Source organism: Caretta caretta, chromosome 18 (assembly GCF_965140235.1).
Source record: "Caretta caretta isolate rCarCar2 chromosome 18, rCarCar1.hap1, whole genome shotgun sequence".
NCBI classification, from domain to species: Eukaryota; Metazoa; Chordata; order Testudines; family Cheloniidae; genus Caretta; species Caretta caretta.
In genome coordinates, this window is record NC_134223.1 from 12320976 (window position 1) to 12346126 (window position 25151).

A 25151-nucleotide genomic window follows, 5' to 3' on the forward strand; every position below is an offset into this window, starting at 1 on the left:
ACCTCAGAGGTTCAGTTCTGGTTCTTGGTGAAGGTTCTGAATTTTTTTTAAACCCTCACCATCTCGTGTATCCCCAGATCTTTAAGCAGCAGTAGCATGGAAGGATCATGCTGATGTTCCAGGGAGTTGGTAACTGAACGTGTTTCTTTGAATACCAGGCTAGGTTCTACCTTTTGTTCTATGGTCCAAGATCCTCTGGCTCCTTGCCTGGTGGGGCAAGCAGCTCTGCTAGAATAGATCTGTATATCTTATCTCTTGCATTCTGGTTGCTAGATTTCTGCAAAGGGACTAAGATGCTGGTTTTTGATGCCAAGTCAAGAACTTGCTGTGAAAAACTTTCCAGACCCCCAAAATGAACTGTAATGAGCCAGTGAGGGCCTGAGGCATCACTGGAATGGGAAATGGGTGTGGCAGGCCAAGAACTGCCTGTGGAGTGGCCAAAGTCCCTCTGAACCTGTTTCCTCTGGTGCCCATGGGACTGATGCACCAAAAAGTGTCCCTTGTTCCCAAGCGTTTCCTGCCCGCCAGTGTTAACAGTTCTGTCACCGGCCTGGCCTTGCTGCAGTGGGCTGCTCCCGCTATGTTGTTTAGTGTGTTTTGTTTGTTGTCCGGCCATCTGATCTATCTCCAAGCATGCTGCCACTGTTGGTCAAGTGGCACAGTACAGGCTTTGGAGGAAAAATGTACAGCTGGACAAATCTCCAGGCATCCCTTTGGGGCTTGAGTATTGTCAGCTCGACTGCAGACTCTTCGGGACAGAGACCATCCTTTATTCTGTTGGTACAGCAGGATGGGGCTCTGGATCCTGATTATTACTGTTATTAATCATTTGTAGTCCATTAGCATCATCCCCACCTGGGGAAACTGTGGCACAGAAAGTTTCCGTGACTTTCCCAAAGGAGAGCAAGTGGCAAAGCTGTGTGTCCAGATTCTCAGCCCTGTGTTCTGACAACGTTCCCTGCTGTGTGGGTACCAGAGAGGGCAATAGAAGTTCTTAAATCTCTTTGCAGACCCAGACTGTGGCAGAAAGAAAGTTGGCAGAGCAGGGCCGGTAGTTGCAAAGGGCAGTGCGGGGTGAGAGGGGGCTGCTATAGCGGATGTGGCAGAGGGGAAGCCAGTTTTGACAGTATTGCCAAAGAAAGCAAAGACTCTTCTTTTGGCATTGAACTGGTTTCCTATTCCGAGTGAGTCTGGGGAGCAGCGTGGCTGTGTACCCAAGGATTTACGGAGAGCATTAAGCAGAGGGGTTACACTCTGGGTGGATTTCAATCAAAAACTATAATTACATCAAATAGCAAACGGAAATAGAAAAAGAGGATTACAAAGTCTACTCTGAAGGCTGCTGAACCGCTCCATTATGCGCATCCGCACAGGGGTGGCGTGTGCACACAATAATCCCTCCTTTCCCATTTCCTTCGGCTCTTTGATGCAGCCAGGGTCTTTTGTGTTGATATTGCCACTTGGGGGAAGGATGGAATTTGCGTGGTCTGGATTCAGTCCTCCTCCACAACGCCTCCTGGCCCTAGGCAGCGAGATAGGGACAGCTAGGCCAGCCAGTGACACTCCCTATCCCCTCTCACAGTCCTTCTCCTTTTCCACTTCATTCATGGCCTAGGGTGTTGGATTCATCACTGCTCAAGCCCAAGGGATGAAATCCAAATCCATGGGGGTCTGGAAGGCTCAGGGATGGAAGGGCCTTCTCTGGTCTAGCTAAAATCCAGCCCAGGTGGATAGGTCCCATCTGATAACCTTTCTGTGGCCTATAATCAGTGAGATGGGAACACAGAAATGGGGCGCTCGGTCTAGCTCTTAGTGGAGAGATGCTGTGACACTGAGACCATAGCCATGCTCAGCACTGTTTGACCTCGTTGGCAGCTCAGCAGAAAGCCAGCCCAAGACTGAATGGGGCAGGGAGACTGAGCTCCCTTTTCTCTCCCTGAAGCCAGGGTTGAGACGCAGTGTTGGGACAGTGTGGGGGAAACATATGCCTAGGAGAGAGGCCTGCAGTTGCTGGGGCTGCCAGACTGGCACCTTTCATCAGCATTAAATTTTCAGAAATTATAGCTTGTTTAAAATCAGAATTTATTCTCATCTCGCTGGGCCTTGGTCACCGTGGAAGATGGCATAGCGTCCTCTCCATTGGATAGCCACCATGTGCCATACGCTGTTCCTCTTGAGGGTTAGGATCTGATCTCATATTTCACAGTGCCAGAGCTGCTGCTTTCTCTTGACTCTTAAGTCGAGGCGGGTTTCCTGGACCTGCTGAAATGTGCTGTGAATTCTAACTTGTTGCTCCCGCCTTCTGGCATTGGTAAACATGACAGCTGCCTCCTGGTCTTTGTCTGTCTCCGGTTCCATTTGACTCGCTCTCCCAGGCCCTTCCTGGCTCTCTCTCCCTTCCTGTCTCAGGCCCCGTGTGTGTCTACTTGCCTGTCTGCACACCTGAGGTTGGGAGGATGCTTACTCAGCGTGCTGGGATGGCTGAATGTGTTAAATCCCCTTCCTGCCTTCCCAGGCCTGCTTCCTCAGATGGCTTTCCAGACACCTAATCCCAGAATCCACAGCCCAGCTCAACCCCTGTTTGTTGGGATCTTTTCCTTTACATCGGTGCTAAATTGGCGAGGCTCTGCATTGCAGCTGGATCTGGCTTTCAGCAGCTGCAAAGCACTGCGCTCTGCTTTGCTGGTAGGGGGCTCGGCTCACATCTCACCCCAGTGGCTCACACTGAGCATTGTTGGCAAGGATTTGTGGCCCATGGAGGAGATGCTTTGATGCAAGCAGTTGCAGTGGGCAGGAGGCTCGTGCAGACCCCACCTAGAGGCTGGCCACCAGGTAGCTCCGAGGTCCAGGATTGATGGCAGAACTGTGCAGGATGTGACTTTACCAGATTCCATTCACTGAATCAGACGCATTTTAAGAACCAGCCCCTGTAAGGCTGTAATCATTTAATCTTGTCTGAATCACATACCTGATAGCATCTGGTGCTGCTGAAGTGAGTGGCTTAATGGTCTGAGCAGCAGGTTGGAAATGCTCATCCTCCTAGCAAACACTGCTTTGAATCTGGGTGAGACTGGTTTTGCCTTTCGTTCTCCTGGGAGTTACCATGCTGGTTCTCCTGTGAAAGACCCACAGAATACTTTTAAAACTCCAAGGGCTTGATTTTGCCTCCTCGCATACATTGGTGTAGCTTTCTTCACTTAATGGAGTTACTCCTGGTTTGCACCGGTGTGATGTCCTGCGATCCTGCCCTGTTCTTCAAGAAAATCCCATGGTATTGTTCATGACCTATGTAGAGAGCCAGCACAAGACCTAGGTACTACATACGTCCTATTTAAATCCTACTGATGCACTTGAAATGAAGCATACACCTAGTGCTGGCTTTCTGCACCATGTGAATTTCACCCAACAATCAGAGTTTGTCCTTTTGACCTTGACCAAAACTTTCCTCCCCAGTCCATACTGCAGAGGTGGCTGCATTTCGGTGGTGCTGTATACATCTAATCGTCAAGCACTTAGGGATGAAAGTATCTTTATAAGATGAATTTCTTTTCTTATAGACACTTCCTTCATTTCTCCATATGAGAATAATACAAAACAGTGAATCATAAAATACTATCCAAACCAATCTTTAAAAATATCCGTTCATTTTATACATTAAAGGGACATGGCCAAGAGAGTTTTAGACCAAAGTGAAAGTGTGTGTGTGTGTGTGTGTGTATGTGTAATTATATATAAGGGATGGGGGGACACACACTCTCTCTTCCCCCCTCACCAAATCAAATTTTGCTCTGTTCTTCTGTTCTGGAGTAGCTTTTGTTTTTTTAAGAAAAGAATTTCATCCGCTACGAAAAATGTTGTCTTGTTGTTTTGTTTTTTTTCCTTGTAATCTCAATGAATTTTTAAAGCATAGGTGAAGACTTGCTCTGAAACTCAAAATGGCAACGGTGCTAATGCAGGAAAATCAGAAAGTGAAACTGACAGGTTTAGTTTCATTGTCCAAACTGGGTAGGATGGGGAAAATAAATGGCAACAGGTAAATTAGATTAAAACATACCAAACTTTGTCTTAATCTCCGCTGCTGATGGTAATAAAGGCTGGGAAATGAAAGGGCCCAAGTTCACTGCTGATATAAGCAGCTATAGAGCTGCCCCAGTTCATGCCGGCAGTGAATTTAACCCATGATTTCTGTGACACTATAAAGTCTGATTCTGCGAGCATTTATGCAGTGAAGTCAGTGGGACTCCCCGGCTCTTGTGTTTGTCTAAACTCGTTATCTTTCAGCAGGAGATACAGCCTACACATATAACAAATAAAAGGTTCTGGTTTTAAAGGGGTGTTTTGCAGGTGAGGAAAAATAGGCCAGGAGGGAGGCGTGGAGAACAGAATGTGGAGTAGTTCAGGCACTTAGATCTTGATTTTCAGAAGCGCTGAGCATCCAGAACTCCAACTGAAGTCTATGGAAGTGCTTAGAACCTTTGGAAATACCAGCTCCTTAGTGGTTTTTTAGGGTCAGGGTGTGTTTTATGGACCTATCCTGTCTCCATGGATCAGGTTCTGCTATCCTTGCTCACACCAATTAGCACCTTGATTTCAATGGGACCACTGGAGGAGTGAGATGCTACAGCTCAAGGAGAGTAAGGGTGTTGGAATCTCACCCCCTGAGAGCTACGGTGCTAATAGGAGGGATCTCGCTTGGGGGAAGTGATCTTCATGGATTACCAGTTTTCATGGATTACCAGCAGCACAGCCTTTTTAAAAACAGGGAGGAGACACATTCCATCCGGTCCTGCTGGCTGAGCGGCGTAAAGAGGTGGAATTCACAAGGAAAATTTTGTTGACAGCACAGCCTTAATCACAGAGGTGCTCCCATTTTTGTACTCTGCTTTTTACAGTAGGCTGTTTATTAAAATATAAAATTAAGCAACAGGGTTTTTTGTTTTTTGGTTTCTGCTGTATGGTCTAATTGCATGACTTTTTATTTTGTGATGTAACTTCTGGGAACGCCTATTATGGCTCACAAAGTTGTTTGTTGGCAAAACAGTTTTTACTTTATTGAATGTAGGAATCGGGAGAATTAAGCCACTTGAAGTAATAGTCAGATACACGGATAAAAAGAAATGCAAGACATTTAGGATCGATCTCAGCTAGTAGAAAAGGAAAAGGCCCACTATGGGCCCAGATTCTTATTTATTCTTAACTCCCTTTACACCACTCTGGCAGCAGATAAGTGCCTTACAATGGGTCAAAATATAACTTATTTCCATTTTAAGGCTCCTCTATGCAGTTTGTAAAGGGGCCTTAGTAGAAATGATGACGATTTTCACTCCAACCCTGCAAACATTCATGCTCAACTTTATTCACATGAAGAGTCAATGGAATGAATGATTCATGTAAAATAAAGTTAAGCTTGTGTGTAAGTGTTTGCTGGGAACGGGGCCTGTATCAAACAGTAGAGAATTCACATCTCTCAAGCCGTTATAGTCACATTCCTGGTCATCATCATATCATATTGGGAATAGTATTACAGTAAATTTAAAAAAAACACCTAAGTAGTGGGGAAAAAATGGAAGAACTCTGTTAAGGGCTTTTAAATGTTGCTGCCACTAGAAGTATCAATCACACAAGCTGCATCTCCTTGCTCTTGGGTGGATGAAGATTAGGAATTTCCATACAACAGTGTGTGTCTGAGAAGCAAGTAGTATCTGCAGCAACTGATCTCTCTTCATTCTAAATATGATCATTTACCCCTAAAATATTAAGATTTTTGTAAAACAAAAAAAACATGTTTACACCAAGAATGACTGGTAGAGAAGGTTACATAAAAAAAAAAAGAGAGAGAGAGAGAAAATCCCAAAGGAAAATGTTGCTTTTAAATTAATTCTTGGACTGTTCGGAACCCAAATTTTGCAGCCCAGAGAACCTGGAAGTGAAATTGACTAATAAATACAAGAGAAATTGACTTCCTTTATTTATTTATTTATTTATTTATTTTAATTTGTACAGGAGAGAAATGCTGAAAGCAAACATGCACCATTAATATTGAAAAGTAGATAGGTTTAAAACATTTATTTTAGCTGTAAATGCAGGTGTTGTATCAATTTAACTTAAGGTGTAATTTTAAAACTGATTTTAGTTAAACTGGCACAAAAGGGTATATGAATACTCTTATTTCAGTTCAGCTTAAGTCAATCAGGGCAGGGTTCAGCTAAACCAAAAATAAGCCCCTCTTAAACCAAGATAAGATGAACAAAGATGTTTGCACTGGTTTAATTAAACATTGGTGCAAGTTTGCGTGCACACAGCCCCTTATACTCACAACTACTTGTACACACATTCTTAAGAAATTTTAGTAAAACTGGAAATGCTGCTGATCAGGGAGGGATAATTTTTTTAAAAAAAAAAAAAGGAAATTCAGCCAAGAAAATATTTGTGAATGAAAGTTAATATATTAGTAGAAATAATTAAAACCCCCAGACAGTGATGCTCATCTGAGCTACGATTGCCTTTGAAATAAAATTAACAAGCATCATCAAAACAACAAGCAATTCACCCAGCAAGAATTAGGTGGAGGGAACATCACTTGGCTGCTTCCCAGCAGGTGGAGGGACTGAACAGCTTTTCCCTCCACTCAGAAGGATTTTACCTAGGGATTTCCTTCCCCCTGTTGTTTTTCTGCCAAACAGTTGGAGCGGGTTTTCCCAAGAAGGGTGCAACAGGTGTGTCCCAATATTCTGAATGTGTACCAGTCTCACCTGTGGACTCAAACCCTGTGGTTGCTTCTTGGCACAGGTAAGTGCATGTTTGTGCAGGAACATGTGCTTTTTTGCATTTTTCTCTCCTTGGGAAATTGTGACCTTGAATGTTGCTTTCATTGGGGGAATTTCCCAGGTTTTGCTATTGTATGTAACTTCTGAAGAGTTTCTGTAAACTGCCCTCTAGTCCATAAGCAACAGCAGGTAGTACTGGAATTGAGCAGCCGGCAAGGCTGCCTATGAAGTGGGATCTTCCTGTGAGACCCACTGTGATGGGGGTTGTCTTAACCCCTCTGTTTCCTTTAGGATGCAGAGAGCTGTTGCTGTGTCCTTACTTAATCCCCAGGATACTGGCTATCTGGAGAGCCCGGCAGTATTTGAACTGTTGCTACTCTCAAAGGGTGATCTTCTGGCCTAAGGACTGCCCTGGGCTGCTCCCCTGCTGAGCATCTCTCCAGTTGCTGAGTGATTTAAAGAGGTCTCTGAATATAGTTTTTTTTAGAAGCCTTAACAGCCTTGTGCATATCTTTGAGAAGCAGTTGCTTAAAGGAGAGTATAGTCTAGTAGTTAGAGCACAGGCCTGCAAGTTGTCCCCCCTCCAACCTAAAGGCACAGTGTCACCCTGAGTAAGCTGCTTCATCTCCCTTGTTCCCCCTCAGCATGTCTCAGGGTGAAGTACGAGGAGATCCTCAGAGGGAAGGGTCTGGTATGTGCTGCGCACGTGTGTATATGTGCACCTGGTCATTTAATGCCAGAAACCCAATGACCTCTCTGCGCTCTCAGGCCCTGAGTCACTTTTTCAGTGAAATAACTTCTAGCTTTTAAAACTAGCAAAAGCAATTAGCCTGCTCTAGGGACCAATAGCCGGCAATGTGTCACTTTAAAAAATGGATCTGGTGGTGGGGACCTCTAAGGGTTTATATCAGGTTAGAATATTTCTGCTGTAAGTGACGTCTGCTGACAGGCCGTATTCGGAGTGTTCTGAGCAAGTCAGAGCGGATAGTACTGGCTGAATGTCATGTTCATAGGGCTGTTTGTCTGATGTCACATTAACCATACTAATATATATTGTAGCATGTCTGTGTGAGTGTATATAGTGTCTCTCTGTGTGTGTGTAATTTATTTATATATCTGTGTGTCTGTATGTAATTTACTATGTCTAGCTGCGTCTGTATATAATGCATATATGGCATATTACTATCTCAAATGCCATAGACTGCTGCATATCCACTTATCAAAGAGGCTGGGTAAGCAGAAGGCTCTGAGCACTCCCTGAGGACTTGGGGAGGGACTGGATGACTGTGACATACTAGTAAAGGCCTCCGGTTCCAATCCGGTGCAAGTCAGTAGTGACTGAAAGGTGTTACTACCCGAGAGACGTTGCATGTCTCATTGTGCTCTTGTTCAGTTCCTAGTGGGTGGGTATTGTCACTGGAGCTACTTTCTCATCAGTGTCAGCAGAGAGACCAAGAAGGAAAGATGCCCTTGTGGGTACAGCACTGCGCTGGGTCTCAAGACTCCTGGGTTCTAATCTCAGCTCTGCCACAGATTTGCTGTTGGAATTTGAGCAAGTCTCTTAATCTCCCTGTGCCCCAGTTTCCCCATCTGTAAAATGAGGATAATGGCACTACCCTGCCTTCAGGGGCATTGGGAGGCTAAATCCTGAACGCTAGTGAAGCGCTTGGGTGTTAAGTGATGGGGCGGGTGTGTAAGCACCTAGATAGAAGGATGCAGTAGGCCTAGCGATTGAGTTGCGCGCTCTCCCCCGTCGGTGTCCAGGCAGGTCAGGACTGTGTTGGTAAGGTGAGGTTGGGGAACCTGGCACTGCTGCCCTGCCATACCTGCTCTGTAAATTCAGTCTCCAGGGCGGCTGCTCCTCACCTTTCACCAGAACCAAATTCACTTTCAGCCCTCCACTGGGAGGCAGGAACGTCCCCCTTATAACTGCACAGCTTGGGGTGAGGCTGGATTGGTTACCCTCTCCTTTTAATAACCCCATTTCAAATTGAGATTGCCACCAGCACCTGTGGGTGGATGAAGGTTCCTTGGCTTTTCAGCCTTGTGCATAGGGGCATGCATCCTAGTTTGGGGGAAGGGGAAGTGCCGGCTGCAGATGTCGCTGCTTTCAAGTATGTAGAGAATTGAGGATTTCTGGCTGCCCTCCACACAGCATCCAGCCCCTCAGAAGCAGAGCAGCATGACATAGAGGGCAGCTCCTGGTCAGACCCAGTATTTTTGCTGCCTTAGCTGCTATTATAAATTCTTCTTTCCCAGCCTTTCACTTCTGATATTTTACTTTAGCCAAATAAAAGCCAGTTTCGTTACCTCCGGCTCCCAGCGGACACGGCAGCTTCAGGCTGTGAAATATGCTCCTGCCCTTAAAGGGAGGATGGGGGGCCTGCTGCTGGGAATCCAAGGTGAAGAAAGGTTCCGGGAACAGGACTGAGTCTTTTGCCTGAGTTTCAGAGCTTTCTGCGTTCCTGGGTATGTGTGAGAACTAGCCGGCTAGCACCATGCTGGGAGAATAGATGGAGCGTCAGCGTTCACACTTCCAGCCACCAAATGAAATGGGCCAATGCCAGGGACTGGGTGTTGGAATTAAGCTATGCACACCCTGGGCACTAATATGGGGGCAAGAGGGTGGGTTGGTGCTCTCAGCCTCTGAGTGTAGTAGAGTCCCAGGCCAACTCTTTGATTGCTGGGACCTGAATAGCACTACAGAGGAGTTTGCTGGGGTTCAAAGTATTTGGAAGTGGAGTGCAATAAGACAGGAGGTGAAAGCCCCATTGGATCCAGCCCTGGGTGTGAAGGGTGGTCCCTCGTGGAATAACACGGCTGCTGTTCGCAGTCACTAGAGCTCTCTGGGTCGAGTGTCCAAGCCCTGCCATAGCCTGGCATCAGTCTGAAGCGCGGCAGGCCCTAGACCTTTTCCCCTTTGGGGAGGAGCCCCAAGACCAGCCTCACTGAGGGGCAGCCCCAAGGGCCAGAGGGTCATGGCAGGAAGCTCGGTGAGACCCTGCTGGCAGATCCCATACAACAGCATTCTCATCCATCCAGGGCCAGGCTGGGTCACTTGGCTCTCTCCAGGACTGGGAAGCATGAATGATGCCTTGGGGAATCCCTCTGGTGTGTCAGTCCAGCCAACCCCCCCCCCCCCCCACACACACACACTTTAAACAGCAGGTCCAAAGAGCCCTTACTGTCAATAAAGGGGAAGGGCAGGGAAGGTTAGCTCAGTGGTTTGAACATTGGCCTGCTAAACCCAGGGTTGTGAGTTCAATCCTTGAGGGGGCCATTTAGGGATCTGGGGCAAAAATTGGGGATTGGCCCTGCTTTGAGCAGGGGGTTGGACTAGATGACCTCCTGAGGTCCCTTCCAACTCTGATATTCTATGATTCTAGCTCCCCCCTTGGGTGGCCCTGCAGGGGGGAGGCCCAGCCAGCAGGCAGGTGGGTGAGAACGATGCTGCAAAGCCAGTCTTGCTGATGTGGCCCTTTCTCCTGCAGCGACTCATAAAATATGGCTCAAATTTTCATTACGGGCTCTATTGATTATCTTTTGGGATGGATGAATTACAGGGAACATTAAATTAAAAAAAAAAAGGCAATATTTGAATGAGTCTGGGAGGTCGATGCCAGAAAGGCTGACGCACCAAGCCTTACTGGCACTCGCCACCTCCCCTGGCCTGCTAGGCCTCAGACCTGGTACCGTCTCTCTATCCTCAGGAAAGGACCTGCTCCTCATGGAGCCTCCAAACCTTGCTCTTCGGGAGCAATGAATTATGCTGAGGCATAGGGGGGCTGTGTGGGCTAGTGGCTGGAGCCCCTGGCTGCTACTCCAGACTCCTGGCTGCTGTTGCCGTGCGACTCAGGGGAGGGCTGTGGCTAACTGGGCCTTTAGCCTCTTCAGCTGTGGTGCTGACTGGTTGGGTGGCAGGTGGGCTTGGGTTAATGGGCCTCTATCAGGCACCTTGGATGGAAGGACAAAGGAGCCATTGGGTGGGGGAGGGTAGTGGTTCATCTCAATAGAAAGCCCATGGGCCAAATGCTGATCTGGTTTAAGTGGGTGCCTGGTAGTAAATGGAGTTTCTCCTTCTTACACCAGGTTTGAACGGGTCTCCTGTTGCCTAGAGAAAACGTAACCAGGGAAATCCATGGCCTGGTAGGAAGGGGGTTGTGGGTAAAAAAACAACCCTCACTGCTAACCACCATCTTCATCCCACCGCCCACCTCACTCTGCATGGGTGTCCCCCCAAACTTCATCAGCCCTTGGTTTCCCTCTCAGCTCCTGGGCTTGGTGGCAAGTAGGTCTGTTTGTCCTCTGGCTGGAGCAGGCTGAGCTGGGTTGCGAGGGGTTAGTCTGCTGTAGTGGGTCTCCACTGCAGTGTGTCACCACATCAGAAAATGCCTCCCAGAACCTGAAACTTCTCCTCAGAAGACTGAACTGCTCCCCTCAGAATCTTGCGCTGATCTTACAGTCCTGTCCTGGCCTGATTGCAGGTTGCTTGCTGACATTGGCACAGTCCCCAGATAAAGGCTGGCACTGCCAACATCTCGGTTATGGGGCAGGCAGGGTTCAGGAGCAGGCTGGGTGGATGTGTGAGCGAGGAGATGGGCACTGATCTTTTTAAAGCATCGGGACGCTGTGTGCTCTACCTGTTCCATGCCATGTATCAAGCGATGCTGCCCAAGAATGGCTCCTGTAGGCACCTGTCAGCAGCCCCTTGTTGGTCCCATGTTGTTGGATTAAAGTGTGGCGCTGCCCCAGAGGGTGGCGGGTCGAGGATGCTGGAGTGGTACAAGGGGTTGATATGTGCAGACTCAGCTCTGCTCCCTGACCCTGTTTTAATCAGGGGATTCTCTCTTGTCCTAGTTCTAGGGTTCACTGCTTCTCGGGGGTTTATTGGATGCTGGACGTGATAGCACATGCTCTGGTGCGTGGGTCAGGGTGACCATGTGGTGACCTGACCTTTGACCCCTGGCAGGAGAATGAGCAGAATTGAGGCCCCTCCCCCCCCAAAATGGGGAGGAGCCCAGTAAAGCCGGCCACTGCTTGCTGCTGCCGGCTCTGAGGCCCATTCCACACTTTGGAAGGGCCTGAAACCTTGTGTTTCTCTTCAAGTCTCTGGACGTTTCTTAAGCCCATTGTGGCCTGGTCCTCCCTCCTTAGCCCAAAGTCCCATTGAACGCTAGACCACACCCTGCATTGGCCTCAGGAATGGGCTGGGGCAGGGGTCCATTGGCTTCTCCGGCTGAACTTAGGGTGGTTTTGCGTGAAGAAGGAACAGATCGGGAGGCTGCTGGGCAACCACCAGCCCTCTGCAGAGGCCCGAGCACCACTTAATTCCTTTAATGAGCTGCCCATGGCTGAACTCCACCCCTTAGTGGCTAAACCGTATTTCAACCTTGTCAATTTTTGGCAGTGTGAGCAAGTCTCTGGAGCTGAAAGGTGGGGAGCTACTGATGCCGCCACTTTGAGAATCCCAGTTTGTGGTGCTCTCCTTTCCCTAGGGGACAGATACTGAGAGGCCCAGGTAGCTTTTGAAATCCCCTCTTTTCTCTCCATTATTTTGTTGTTTTCCTGTTTTTGGTGCAATCAGGCTGGCAGCTGCTGCTTCTCAGGAATTCTCTGTTTTCTTTTGTAAGATTGTGAAGAATGCAGCCAGGGTCCCTCACCAGCCAGCCACCTTCGTATGTCCAGCACGGTCCGCCCCACAAGGAAAACATCTCCTCCACCCTCACATAGTTACCTGTGTCCAAACACACATAGCCCGCGTGCTCCTGTCTCTGTGCCACTAACTGAGCTGGCCTGGGAAGACACCAGTTCTGTTCCCCTCTGTCTTTTCTTTGCTCCCTTTTTGTTTGTTCCTTTTGTGGTCTGGAATGAAAACACAAGGCACAGTCGCTGCTCATCATCTGTAACATTTACACATGCATCGTGCTGATGTCTTGTATTTGCAAGTGCCTCTGTGTGTGTGTGTGTCCACGTTTGATCATGTGGCTGTTGGCATGGCTCTTTGTTGGCATGCATTTGTATACAATATTGTGTGCACCCCTGTGTGATCATATCTCTGTGTGTGCACCCACACTTGTACTGGGCTGGGTCTGTCTCTGGTTATGGGTGTCTTCATTGGTGACTTTGTGAAGGAGTGTGTGTGCGTGTATGCTTATGCATATGTTCTTTGACTACGTGAACAAGATGTAGAGTGAACATACCTGTGTGTGTGTGAGAGAGAGAGAGAGACAGAGACACTTCAGAATAAAATGGGACAACTGGAAGGTGAGGGTCAAGCTTTTATGCTAGGGCGTTGCACATCTGGGTGCTAGTGCCAGGGTGCACACTCTTGGGTGCTCTGTGCATGCTATGTGTGTGCGTTGTTTCACTTGCCAGCAGATCGCTGTGGGTTTCACAAGCCATCCACAAAGCTTTGGTTTCACCTGGGCTAATGCAAAAAGGTGGTGGTTTCCATGGCTCCCCGGCCTCACTATGGCGACACACCCTTTTTTGTGTAAGCTGTTCCCTGAAGTCGATTGTTTTTTGGCAAACAGCTCTGTAAACTCCTCCAACAATTTAAAATGAAAAGGAGAAAAAAAATAATGAAACGTGGAGTGAGACGGCAAACAGGTCGGAGCAACTCACCTGGCCAGACCCATCCCCACTGGTTTGTGCAGCCAGCCCCAAACCCTGTGCCAGGCAGGGAGAAAGCCCCTCGCTCTCTTTCTTTGGACTCCACCCTGGGAAGTGCCTGAACTGCTCCAACCCCCCAAACTGCAATGAACTAACAAACACAAAGGAAAAGGTCATGTTGTTCGTTTTTGGTTTGTTTTTTTTTTAAATGTTGCAAATGTCTCTCAGGGAGGGGAGCCACTACAGATGCCAGCTCTGATTAATTTAAATATTTACCAATCCCATGTTTTGTTTAGTTTTTAAATTGTGTATGTGTTTGCTCTGTTTGTGTCCCATAAAATACCTGGTGTTTTGGGCGTACCCCGTTTACAGGGCGCGTGAGATCACACTGGAAAAATGCTGTGAAAAACATTTTCATGCCACGACACATCAGATACAATTTTGTATTAAGATGAGGATTTTTCTGCCTTTTTTTTTAATCTCCAAAATCTGGGTAAAAGGGTTTTCCTTTGTTTTATTTTTTTTAAAATAGTTCCCTCAGTAATTTTAAAATCAATGTTAGCCCCTATCTCACTCTGCCAAGGGGTGCTGAGGAGACCCAGCTGTACCCCTCAGAGAGAAGAATGTTTGACACTTTCATGAAATCAGAGACTCTGCTAGGCTATTGCATGGTCCAGTGGGGAGGGCATTGGACTGGAATGCAGGACACCTGGGTTCTGTTGCCAGCTCTGCCACTGACCAGCTGCTTGACCGTGGGCGAGTCACTTTGCCTCTCTGTGCCACGATTTCCCCTCCTGCCCTTTGTCTCTTTGATTATAAGCTCTTTGGGGCAGGGACTCTCTTACTTTTTGTCTGTACAATGCCTATCACAGATGGGGTCTCTAGGCGCTGCCATCATTTTAATAAATAACTAGTACTAGATGGATGGTGGGTGCCTGGGGCTCAAGGTGCCATTTGGGGGAGGGTAGCCTGTCTAATATGCAAAAAGAAAAGGAGTACTTGTGGCACCTTAGAGACTAACCAATTTATTTGAGCATGAGCTTTCGTGAGCTGAGCTGTAGCTCACGAAAGCTCATGCTCAAATAAATTGGTTAGTCTCTAAGGTGCCACAAGTACTCCTTTTCTTTTTGCGAATACAGACTAACACGGCTGTTCCTCTGAAACCTGTCTAATATGTGACCCTTTGCCCTGTTCTCCTCGTACCAGCTGGGCACAGGAAATAGGGTGCTTATAGGCCACAGCAATGAGCTTAGTATAAATGCTGAGCTATAGAGAGGAGGTCAGCATGGCGTGTTCCCCCCAGCCAGTATTTTCTGTCAGCGCTCTGTCGGCTGGATAATTTTGTGGGTTCAGTCAATGAAAGAAATACTGACATCTCCCCCACTACCCCCTTTTAATTGCTCTCCATGAGAGGCCTGCTTGGGCCTTTTTTTTTTTTTTTTTTTTAAGCCTCAACCCACCCAATCTGAGCCCAACCCTTTGGCCCGATTTCTGAATCAGTGGTGCTGCTGCCCCCTGGGGTTGATACAGTGGTGGCTGTGGGCTCCGCGCCTGCCAATCACTGCCCTCTGCTGCGCTGTGGGGAGAGAGAGGCTGTGGGACTTACAGTGCAGCAAGGTTGGGGTGGCCAGCAGGAGAGGCGCATGCACCCGCTGCAGCATCGGCCCCGCAGGCAGAAAGAGAGCTGCCCCAAAGCCGACACTTGTCGTCGGGTCTCATCAGCTTCGGGTCAGGTTGCTGGGATCTGCTTTCCATACCCACCGTGTGAGACTCTGATTCCAAGCAGCCCCATGGAAACCAGTGGTGCTGCACCAATGTATCTAGTACCAGGATACAGCCCCCTTGCTGCAGCCTTCCCACTGTAGCTGGTTTGCAAACGTAAGAGAAAGCATTTGGCTCAAAGGGTGAGAGTCTTGGGGCAGAGGTCTTTCTTTGTAATGTGTCCATAAAGCACTGGGCACGTGCAGTACACCTCACTCCCTGCTTTCCATGCCCCCATCTTTCCTGTGGGCTCTAGGCAGCAGGTCTGGAGAGAAGCTGGGGAAGAGACTTCACCTGGTGGCAGCTGAGGAAGGAGGGGCAACATCCCTGGCTGTGATTGAAGCTCTTGCTGAGTGTTGGCTCTGGAATTCCATGGGCACAGTCTCACTGTTAAATGCCCCCAGGCTCTGAACTGGGGGAGGGGAGAAAGAGGGGGTGCACTGGTAGAATTTGAAACCTCCATTCCTGCTCCACCACAGCTTTCCAGGGAGGAGGGGCAGTGTGCAGGATGGGAGCCTTTGTCCGTGCCTGGGCCGCTAGCCAGAATCTGAAATTGGACCTGTTACTTTTGAGGAATGCAGGACAGTGGAAGAGTGTGTGTGTGTGTGTGTGTGCGTGCACATGCATGTGGTGTGGTGTGGGGGGTGCCATTGCTTCAGTGTCCTAGGCAATGGCCCAGAGCATAGGATGGCCGGGAATATATCAAGAATTACCCAATGGCTGCAATTCTACCACCATGCTCTTTAATCACTTATTACTTTTCTATTTCTTCTTGTTGCTGTAATTGTTACAAAATCTCTTGGCTTTGGGAGGGGCCCAGGACTCCAGGGCCCAATTGCATTTTCCCTGATTCAGAAAGTGGGTCATGCTGCTTGGATTGGGAAGGAGATATTCATCTCGCTTAATATGATATTTATTAGGAGATAGGGAAGGGAACGCAACCGTGCTGTTGCATAGAAAGTTTCTTGGGGTTGGGGGGAGACTTGTGAGGGGAGCAGAGGGAGTTCTCGCATGCCCCATGTCTGCTACCTTTGTGCCGAAATCTACTGCACCTCAGTTATCTGTTTCCGCTGCTTGTGGTCTCAGCTCAGGTAGAGTCTGAGATGATAATGTGATGGGGAGAGAAGACTGGGACAGGTAAGGGATGCATAGCTGCTCTGGCAGTGCCCCCCAGCAGTTATCCTCCAACTAGGGGAGAAGAAGAATTCTCTCTTTGGACGCAGTCTGCACCCTGACCTTGGCGAAACTCCTGCTACTGGAGTGAGAAAGATATTTCGCGTGAAATCTTGTCTCCACTGAAGTCAGTGGGAGCTTTGCCATTGAATTCCGTGGGACCAGAATTTCACCCTTAGCCTTTGTGCCTATTCAGTGGGATTTTCTAAGAGAGAGAGAGACTGACCACAGTGACATCCAGAAGCATTTGCTGGGCCAAATTCATTGCTGACGTGAGCCCACTGAAACCAATGGCGTTATACCAGGCATGTGTATGGACCGCTGTTTCCCCCTCCAGCCTAATAGAAGTTCTGGTGGACATTGATAACTCCATTCAGGAATCCATCACCCTGTTGCCAAACTCCCTCCTCTGGGCCATGTGTGTCCATTGCTGCCTCCCTGGTCTTCTAGTCAGTTTTCTGGCACTGTGCTTTGAGGCCCTTGAAAGAGGCCAGAGGAGGGGGAGAACAATCCCTCCCAAACATTGGGCCTCACACTGGTCCTTTCAGTGGAATCCACTGTTACAAGCCGTAGATCAGTCCAGTCTGTCTCCAGAAGTAGTCCCCATAAATGTGAAGACCAAGACCCTCTTCCAGGAGAGGGTGGCTCATCCAAGAGCTAAACACACACGCACTTGCCCCAGCAGAGCACTGGCTGTTGGAATCCCTTGATGGAGCAGTTAACGATTCCATTGACTTTCCCCTAGAGAAACCCCAAACTGTTACAGGAATTTTCTCCCAGCTCTCGGGTGGCCTATGGGAGCTGCTTGAGAGGGCACAGCAACACTACACAATCATTTTGCACCAGTAGTGAAGAAGGGAATGGTATGCAATTGAAACTGCAAGGGGAAAGTCTCCAGGGCACTGGGCCCAAACTCCTTTTCCTTGGGAGAAGGGCTGTAAGATCAGTAATGCTCAGGGCCTTGGTTTTACACCTCATCACCTTCAGCAGCATGTTAGTTCAGTAGTGATATGGACTAGAACCCTCTGCCTTGCCTACACTATTTTTTGAACCCCATGAGTGCTTCTTTGAGGTTTCCCATCCAAGGACAGAACAAGCCTGAGTCTGCTTAGACTGAGACCTGTTGTTTATGTATAGTATGTTCTAGGCTTGGTGTAGAGGGAGGATCAGTTGGGGGTGTATTCCATTTCCAGCTGTGAGAAGGAAGCAGGTAAGCCTCAATTCTCTTCTCACGTGAGAGCCTTTCCTTCCATCTTGTATACTGCTGGTGGCTGGATGTTACGCTGGGCTGTGGCTCCGTTACTTGGGGTGGGGGAGGTTTCAAGGCTGCTGGCTCTCCCCCCATTCAAGCCTGAACTCACCTACACTAGGAAAGGTATGTCTCTCTCTCCTTGATGGAGCAGTGTTCTCCCGCCACTGATCCTTTCATCCCTGCCGCTGGAGATAGATGTGTAGAAGTGGTGGTTTCTCCCACCCCCAGGCAAGGAAGACCGTAAAGGCCTGGGTGTAAAAACTGGCATATAGAATTGCCAGTTTTGGTTGGCCATATTCCTGGAGGTTTCATCACACAACATCTTTAATTCCTAGAGACTCCAGGTCTATCCTGGAGGGTTGGCAACCCTGCATCATTAATGAACGCTCTGCTGCTGGTATGCTTTTACTGCATTGTACCTCCCCACTCCCTGCTCTCACTGTGCTGCTGATGCCCAAATGTAGGAGATCTTGATTTCTTTTCCCTCCCTCTCTTGCAGTAAAACCTGGTGATGCGTACAAGTGGGGAGGCAAAACTGGCTTGTACCCGAGGTGCCTTATCATCACAGTGACAAGTGAAGATCTGACCGTATCTGATTTGCCCCTGGGCAGGCAGGGCTGTCCTGCATCCCTGCCCTCCCCGGCCACAGGCAGTCCATTGTAGCTCTATGAACTCATTGCACTGTACAGTGCAGCTCTCCAGAAGCTGACTGCTCCTGCACTAACAGTGGTTAAGCCCCCTCAAGCTCTCGTAAATTTACTGTGGCTGTATCTGTCAACAGAGAGGAAGAAAGTCAACGAAGGGGCGGATTGACTGTATGTACAGCACTGCTCCAGCAGGGTTCCAGTCCTGTGCCAGGCGCTCAGCTGGTGTTCACAGGCAGTCGGGAAGCGCGGCTGACCCTGCTGGTTTGGCTGGGCCTGCGCTGCTGTTTGGTGGAAAGTCACACTTGGAATTATCAAAGAAAGAACTGGCAGCTCCAGTAACTTGGAGGGCTAGCTCCTCAGCGGGCACAAATTGGCATGGCTCCAGTGAAGTCAGGGGAGCTGCACTGATTTACACCAGCTGAGGATCTGGCCCCAGATCTTTAAAAAGTGGGAGAAAAGGAGGGAGCGGTACAAAGGCCCGACAGAGATCTATTTGTAAAGCCTTCTGGAAACTTCAGGGGGTCTTCTGCGGTTTCATGATTGTCTTCTGAGAGGGTGGAGAGGTTAGTTCTTCCCCAAGCCTGCAGAGCTCCCTCAAGGGGACTCTACGTTCTTGGGGCTGTGGGGCGAGTGGAGCGTGGTCGGCCTCTAGCACCACTCTCCCCTCCAAGCAGTTCCACATTACTCATGAGCAGCTTACACTGCTTGGTACCTCTCCCTGTGCCCATAGACACACAGGCAGCTCCTGGCGGGGTCGTCCAGGTGGGCTTTATTCAGAGGTGGACCAAAGGATGACACGGACAAGCCTTGCCCGCTCGCTTTTCAGTGTGGCCTGCTCATGTGTCGCACAAGGTGTTCTCTGACCCCTGTGTCTGGCACATTTGTGTGTGCTTGAAACCTTACAGATATACTCAGTTGTCTGTGCTGTGTGGGATACCAGTACCCTAGGCAGCCCCTAACTGGGGCAGGCCTGTGGTAGCATTTTTAGCCTCACCCCAACAGAAGGGGTTAACCCATCCCCAGCTGCAGGATCATGGAAGGAGAGAGACTACTGCTAATTGTCAGAGAGAGGATGCCCTTCACTTCCATGGCCCCTTTCACCTGGGGGGGCCTGATGGGCTTTACAAACGCTTTTAGCCTTGCAACCTGCGGGGAGGTGGTTTGCGGTCAGTGCCGTGGCATGGGGGGGGCCCAGGGAGGTGAAGTGACTTGCCCAAGGTCACTGAGAGCATAGGTGTCCTAAGCCCTGGGCCGACATCTTAACGACAAGACCATCCTACCTGCTGTTGAGCTGAGCTGAACCTCTTTCAGCAGGTGGAGACGGGATGATCCCGTATCACAGACCCTGTGTCAGCTCTGGTCTCTGTGGCTCCCCTCTTGCCCTGCTGGGCAGCTCCATGAGGACTGGAAGCTTTCCTTGGTAGGAAGCCTAAGTCTGATCTGGAGGGCAACTGCCTGGCCTGCACAACAGCTCATGTGTTGGACTTGGCTGGCATTGCATGGAGTGGGTCACCCTCCTTAGCCTCACAGTATGTCCGCAGCACTGGGCTGCCAGCTCTCTGGCTGAGCGGAGCTGCCTGGTGGGGGCTCACCTTTTGGACCCGCTCAGTCCTGTTCTGTATCTGACCAGAGGAGGGGTCCTGATTTCCCATGCACCCCACACCCTGTCCCTGCCTCAGGGACCAGGCCTCCTGCCTTGCTTGTACTCTGAGTGCCTGCTGGGGCAGGCGCATCAATCAGCTGGCTTCCCAGCGCAAAGCAGATACTTCCGTTGCTGCAAGCCGGGCTTCCCACAGGGCAGCCCATTGCATTCTCCCTGCCCAGCACTGCTCGCAGGATCCAGTGACGATCAATCACAATCCTACAGGCTCTGTATTCCTTTTCCTGCTAAATGTTTATAAAGGGCTGGTCACCATCACTGTGGCATCCAGGTGGCAGGGATCCCAAAGCACTCTGGACTATAGACTTCACTTCAGCCACCTCTGAAATGCAGCCACTTCTGAGGTGTGACTTGGCAGCTGTTTAACAGTTACTCTGCACAGCTGTTCATGACAGGGAATGAAGAAGGGATAAAATATCCAGTTGCAGGGCTTTACGGTTACCTGAGTTGGAGCCTGGCTAGGACACTCAGGCTCATCCCTAGGATCTTGAATGAGCTGTCGGGACCGTGGAGTGACATGGGTGCAGCTGGGCTAAGTGGCCGCTCCCTTTAGTGGGTGGCCTTAGGAGCCATCCCCATCATAGCTTTGACGTCACCTTTTGTTTTTCCCCGGGGTTCTCGTGGGCACGTACTCTGGTGTCTAGAAAGCGTGCTGGCGCCACGGCAGCCTGGCGGGCGAAAGGCCCCTGTCCTCACTCTCCTCAGAACATGCTAATGTTTCCATTTAAAAAAATACCTTTTAAAAAATAAAACAAAAAGGAAAAAAAAAAACCTCAGAGGAAATTGACTTCCCAAAAATTACGCTAAACTAACACTTGGGGCCTGGCACCACTCCATTGCAGCCAGGAAGCTTGTAATTAACCAGCTCACTGCCACAGTGCTGGGAGGGGCTGGAATCTCAGAGCAGAGGTGGAGCATCAGGATTTGGGTGTCTCTGAATGGGTGTCCCCAGGCTGGACTGGATATCTGTGGCAGGCTTGCTGTGGGCATTTTCATGCAGTATTAGGCACCTGCGGTCCTGCTGAGTGAGGCATTCCTTCCCAGATGTGTCTGGTACTCTGCATTGTGGGCAGGGTCCATGTGCTTAGATCTGACAAGTGATACTGCTCTTGTCCAGGGGACCCTTTGTCAGTGAGTGACAAGGCTGTGTGTGCTCCTGGAGACAAGGAGCCCAGAATTAGGTCTTGAATATGTGCAAACCTGCACTCAGCTTTTTTTTTGGAGACGTGAGTTCAAATCCTTACGAGAGGGTGAAGTTTGGTCTCTTCCTAGTTCCCCTTGTGCATGCTACCATGTGGCATGATTCAGTGTGATTGACAGCTTCTGCTCAGGCTAGGCCCTGGAATAGCAGGGGTGCTGCAGGTTACAACTGGAGTGCAGTGGTGAGGCTCTTTAGGGACAAAGTTCTGTGCAGTAGGGTTAGTGGAGGAGGCTGCAGGTCCTGTGTGAGCTGTACTGGATGGAGGATGCTTGCTGGCACTATGCTTGGCTCAGCACAGCGCTTTTAGCACCGCATGTGTGTGAGGACTAGTTTCACTCATCAGTTTTTGTCAAAGAAAATAAACAGGCTCCTGTACCTGCTGCTGCGAACAGCCGGGTGTGACGCAGAGAGCAAGACAGAGGTCTGGCCCCAGAGCTGAAACTGCCAGCATCGGTGGATTGGGAGCCAGGCACCAAATGTTGCTTTAACACAGCACTTGGGTGGGAATTTTCACAACTTTGGGTCATCACAAAGAGGGGACTCTGTGTCCCAGCTGTGAGCATCTCTGGTTTCAGGGGTGGGGGCTTGGTATGTGCTAAGGCTGAAAATATTTACAGGTTTGGAAGTTGAAACGCAAACAGGAAAAGCCCTTTTAAAAAATGAGTGTAGTGGATATTCAAAACAGGGATTGCCATGGAAACGCCACAATATTTGCTTAAATTGACACAAAGGTTGCTGGTTGCAGGGTTCTGACTTCTTTGGCTCCATTTTCTTTGGCCCGGCACCTATCACAAATTGATCTCAACAACCCCCCTTTGTTTTGCTGATTTTATTTTTATCTGATGGAAATAAAAAAACCTCCAGCCTAGAAATCCCACCTCCCAGATCAGCCTGATGCTCCAATCAAATATTGTGGCAGGGACTTTTTTTTTGTTTCGATTTGTTTTGGTAAAGAACGTAAAAGTTTGTTCAATTATTTTGTTCCCTCTAAAGAAGAATACGGATTGTGATTGGCTTACGTGGTTATGGTCCTGGCATGTGAGGGGAGGAGGGCAAGAAATGTAGCAGAGGTGGAGTAATAGATCCAAGAGAAGCTAGAGTTGAGAAAAGATAGTGGAATGGGACTTGAGAGATCTGGTGTCTGTCCCAGGCTCTGCCACAGAGTCACTCTGTGACCTTGGACAGGTCGTTTAATTTCTGTGTGCCTCGGTTCCCCCCCGTGAACTGCAAATAATGATACAGTAGAACCTCAGAGTTACGAACACCAGAGTTATGAACTGACCGGTCAAGCACATACTTCATTTGGAACCAGAAGAACAGAATCTGGCAGCAGTAGAGACAACCCCCCGCCCATTAAAAAAAAAAAAAAAAAAAAAAGCAAATACAGTACTATGTTAAACATAACTACTTTTAAATAAAGAAAAAAAAAAGGAAAGTTTAAAAAAAAGATTTAACAAGGTAAGGAAACTTTCTGTGCTTTCATTTAAATTAAGCTGGTTAAAAGCAGCATTTTTCTTCTGCATAGTAAAGTTTTAAAGCTGTAGTAAGTCAATGTTCAGCTGTAAACTTTTGAAAGAACAACCATGACATTTTGTTCAGAGTTATGAACATTTCAGAGTTACAAACCTCCATTCCCGAGACATTTGCAACTCTGAGGTTCTACTGCACTTTCTTTTCTGGCTAGATTGCAGGCTCTGCGGGGCTGGGGGCTCTCTGTCACTGTGTGGATGTATAGCACCCAGTACAGTAAAGCCATGCTTCTGCAGTACAAGTAATAACGAATGGCCCGTAAGTTTACGGGGGTGGAACTGCTACGTTATGGGGGCAGCAAATGCGGCTGAGGAGGTTACAGGGGAAGCCCTTCTCAGCATGTGGCATGGTAGTAGGGTCTGTATCTTTGCACCTGGTCGGTGCCCAGCTCTTCCCTGGAGTGGGATGGTCTCATGGCTGTAGGAGATCTGGGGCTCAGCACCCAACTGGTGATCATGTAAAGGGTCTGTAACTTGGCCTCTTATTGGTTGTCTCACAAGATGGCTGTGCCGTGCTAGGGCTGGCCAGGTCTGTTACTTCTCCCCCAGCTGGGTTGTTGTGGCTGAGCGAGTGCTGAGTTCTGCGGGTTGCCAGTCGTACCCAGGCAGGGCACTGATTGGGCGTGTGTTATGCAGCAGCTGGATAAATAATACACTGTTCATTTCCCTTCCTCAGGGCAAAGAGACTTCACCAAGTGAAGGGAACTCATCAGACTCGTGCTGTGTCCATCAAGAACCTCCGGGAAAAAGCTCCTGATTCCCATCCCGGCTGTGTAGGTTGGAATGGACTTCGAGCCCAGTGACTTGTGGCTGCAAGGTACTGGCTCCCCTTCTGTAATCTATTCCTCTTGGTTTGAGCTATGACCAGAATCTGGGTGGGCTCTGGGTGACTTTTGAGTCTCTGTGGGCTTTGCTAGAGCCCCTGGGGTGCATTTTTGGTGTTGAGAGACTGTATTTAAGTTAAGGAGCAGGAGTGGTGGAGTCTGTTTGTGGGTCATGGATTCATCATGGCAGGGGTTTGCTTTGGAGTGGTTTACAGGCAGGACTGCAGCATCCCCAGTGCTGAGGGTACGATGCATCCCTGATGATGCAGACCATTTGTGCACAAGATGGAGGGTTTGATGGCACTTCAGACAGAGACAGGTCATTTTGAACCGCTCCTGTGTTAGGTACCAGGGCTGTTGCTGATAGGGTGGGGTATCTCCTGGGTAAGGGGCTCTAGATGATGGATTCCCTCAGTGGGGTTTAGAAGAGAGCAGGTCATGATGTTTGATTCCGTGGTTCTTACACATGGTTTAAATCAACGGCTGCTGATTTTCACCTGTCAGACTCTGAAGTCTTTCTCCTGTGTGTCCAGCATTGGCTCTTGGCTGGGGGATCTGCCTGGCTGGGCTGGAAGCAGTTCCTCTGTCTGAACAGTTAGGGCATGAGGCAGCTTTGGATGTAACTAGACACACCAGCTTGGGAAGGTCTGCTGGGAAGCTCCAGAGTCTGTAACACCAACAAAAAGTCCGGGGGTCGGGTGGACTGTGAGGGTGGGACTCTGCCTGTTTAAAAACCACTTTAACCTCTTCACTGCTGGCTCCGGATGCAGCTGCTCTGCTATGGCCAAACACAGTAGTGTTTTATGTGGTGCTGGTGATCCATTGGCCTGGTGATCCGTCAAAGGGCCCATGGGATAGCACTAGAGGTACTTTGGGCTGTGCCAAGTGGTGCAAACAGTGGTGTCCTTCAAGCATTTCCCTAAAAGAGAACTGGTGCAGTGTGGCCCAGGAGAGGACATACGCAGCACCTGCCACTGGCAGTGAGATAATACTTGTCTCTCTGATGATGGCCAGGACTCAGAAGGGAAGTGGAAGGGGCTGCCACATTGGGTTTGCTGCTGATGGGAGGAGATGTGAGTAGTGGCTACTCTGTGGGGATGATTTTGCTGGAGTTTACGTCCCTGAGTTGTTGCCACCCTAGTGGCAGCACTGAGAGGGGAGAATAGTGAAAAACATCTGAATGATGCTCAGTCTTAGAGGGGCTCAGTGGATTTATGCATCGTTACATCACTCTGGTGACCCCAGGTCACGTTCCTTGTAGGCCCCCAATGAAATACTGCTCTGCCAGTATCCAGGGCTGCTGTGAGTCAGAGGAGGCTGTAGGACAGAAGAGTTGGGGATGGGAGGGTGCAATGGAAGGGCCAAGAGGGCGCCACTGGCCTGGCACAGCATGAGGAAGGATGGTCTTGAGATTGAGACACTAGCCTGGACCTTGGGGGATCAGCGTTCAAGCCTGAGCTCTGATGCAGATTTCCTGTGCAGCATGGGGGGGAGGGAGGGAGAGTTATTTATGTTCTCCATGCCTCTGTTTCACTGGCGTTACTATTTTTAAATAGCAGTAGCAATGCTTCCCTACCTCCCAGGGGTGCTGAATGTCAGGTGCTCAGCTGCTCCGGTGATGAGCACCTGAGCTAGACCCATTCGGACAAAGATGCTGCCGGTCAGGAGGTTGATGCATCAGTGTTCTTTTTTTGCATCGGTGCCTCCCCACTGTTCCGGCACTAA

At 49.1% G+C, this 25151-nt stretch overlaps 1 protein-coding gene across 3 annotated transcripts in view; it reads left to right on the forward strand.

Annotated features, from left to right (window-relative positions):
• CASZ1 (castor zinc finger 1) overlaps positions 1–25151 on the forward strand; it is a 271047-nt gene that overhangs the window by 20762 nt on the left and 225134 nt on the right. For 2 of the 3 annotated variants that reach the window (XM_075121162.1, XM_075121165.1), the window contains exon 2: positions 23279–23419. The gene's annotated coding sequence lies outside the window, so the exon portion shown is untranslated. Of the gene's footprint in view, positions 1–6707; positions 6790–23278; positions 23420–25151 lie in introns of those variants that run through there. The other variant, XM_075121163.1, reaches the window with a different exon arrangement.